Source organism: Habropoda laboriosa, unplaced genomic scaffold (assembly GCF_001263275.1).
Source record: "Habropoda laboriosa isolate 0110345459 unplaced genomic scaffold, ASM126327v1 scaffold567, whole genome shotgun sequence".
Classification (NCBI taxonomy): Eukaryota; Metazoa; Arthropoda; class Insecta; order Hymenoptera; family Apidae; genus Habropoda; species Habropoda laboriosa.
Genome location: NW_017100685.1, coordinates 54,539 through 57,164, shown reverse-complemented (window position 1 = coordinate 57,164; position 2,626 = coordinate 54,539).

The following is a 2,626-nucleotide window of genomic DNA, read 5'->3' as shown; positions in this document are numbered from 1 at the left end:
AACTAGCCAATATTCAGTTCTTTGATACAAGATACTTTTTTAATATAATAAGTAAGATTTAAAAAGTAGAAAATAGATGGGATGGTACATATTTCAAAAATAATTTAAGGAAACAAAGGTTAGGATTGTAAACAACAGAAAAATTCAATTGAAGGACTTTATTCATCCTCCTTTATTACAAAACTGAGAAAAAAGAAAACTTTGCGAGAGTAACAAACGTTTTGGCTTATGTGACTAGTTATAATACTCAGCGGCAATACTAAAATTAGTGCAATGTAAGTATGTACATTTGTGTGATTAGGTGTGGCGGGTTCGGTGAAGGCCACAACACGAGATATCGAAGAAATCGAACGAGTTTCGTGCGTGAAATGAAAGTATGAAAATATCGTAGTCGGTAGTACGATTTCACAAAACTGAAAATCTCATGATCCTATGTACGATGCATTCTAAACAATATCATATAAAACACATAAACTCATACACATTTGCTTTTCATCTTAAGCAACCTTCTTATACATTCTCGTCTTTCTTTTTCTTTTTACTTTTTTTTTTTTTAACAAAAACAATAATCTTTAAAATTCTAATTATACATTTTTAACATAGCAACGAATTATACAATACCTCGTCTTTAAAAAATAATGTAAACTAGATTGCAAGCTAATAACAAGTAAAAGTAGTACGGTAAATACACACCGGGTGTCGTAATTAATCCTAATGCATTGTTTCAATCAAATATGATCGAAATATTTCTTCGATGTCTCCCGCTCTTCGTACCATTGCCGATTTTTCTTTTTCTCGGATAGTTCTTACACAGTCGTTGTTAAAACTCGTATCTTACAGAATGTAAAATCGTGTTCTTTTACGCGTGCGCGTGTATCGTCTTCTCCCCTCTTCTTTTTCTTTATAGTATCGTAAAGTACTCGCGTGTTATTTTCTCAAGTTCACGCAATCAGACTTTTTATTTTCACTCATCTCGACGCTCACACGTTCGCTTTTTTTTTCCACCGGGATAAACGACAACTTAACTTATTACGGGTTACAGAGGTACGGTCCTGCTTCGTTACCGAATTGTCACTGGGCTCATTCTCTTCGAATTTCTCAAATATCGATCTTTTTATTTTACCATTTTTAAATTTCGAACATCCATACGTATGAAAATAATTTTTTCGAGTTCCATCATCGAGACTGAACGATAAAATTTGATTTGTAAAAACTCGAACACCACACTGAGATCGCTAGATTTTCGAATTGTGGTACTGTTGGTATTTCCGACGTAGTATTACGTATGTTCCAATATTGCTGTTCCTCGACGTAATATTACGTCCTACGAAATTAAACTAAGAACTACATACTATTTTTGTGAAGTTTTCGCGTAGTATTACATTTATTTTATTAGGAAATACAAAGCATCGTATTTCTGACGTATTAATACGTCACCTTGTGACGTATTTCGTTTTTCACTTCTAATACCCTATGAATTATTTACGCAGTACTACGTCTTATTATTTACGCATACGAACTGCCGACGTAATATTACGTTCTTAAATCTAAAATTGTAGAACAAATAACATGATACTACATTTTTAAAACTATAAGGTATCGTGTGTTTTTTTATTATTAAGTATTATTAAGTCCTCTTGTGATAAGGATCGAATACTGCACACATTTTTCACCTCCAAACGCGGTATCAGTTTTCGACGTAATATTACGCTTTTTATACATAAAACTCAGTGATGTATCATTAACATTCTCAAGTCTGAGAGTCGACGAAATAACGTAGTATTAGTTTATCAGTAGAACCTACTATGTTACTTATCTCGTACCAAGATCGACGAACAAATCGGCGTATTAATACGTCATCCACCCAGATGAAAAGTCACAAACTCATCAACGCATTACTACGTCATCTCACATATAAAACCTTAGGACACAATGTACCACTGTTAAAATTTTAATACCGTCGATGTACTATGTACGCCGCAATTTATCTAATTCGTATTAAAATATTTCTCGTGGCTCAGTCCGACAATGCTCATAAGAATGAATAAAATTTCAATATTATTTTGGTATTTAGGAATGTGACGATTCTTTACAAACGCTTGCGGGCACGTTTGTAACACACACACAACGAAGCACGACCGCGCATAAATACTAAACTAATCCGCTATTCAATAGTTCCTGTCTTGGAAGACACGGTATGGCAGGATTTTTTGATTAGGAATTACGTTTCTTAGGGAAAGGTTTGGATTTTGGTTTTTCGCCACTTTCTTCTCCCCCTCTCTCGTCACCGTCCAATCATCCTCAGAATTTCAAAATATCCACCTATCATTCATTATTCTCTACACTTTTTCTTTCTTTCTGCTTAATTATTCGATCCAATTTTTATTCTGATCGGAAAAATTGCAACACAGTTAGGTGGTATCCCTCTATGCAACGCAACAATCCTCGAAAATTCTGAGGGACAAATGGATCACGCTGAAACTCCAATCTCGAAAAACCAAGGGAAACGTTCGCGAGGATATAAAAGTTCACCCATTCGGGATAAATAATAAATTATGGTTATATCTATGACCGAGGATCGGAGTGGCTCGAGGGAAAATGTGACCAAATCGTTCGCGAGAATAAC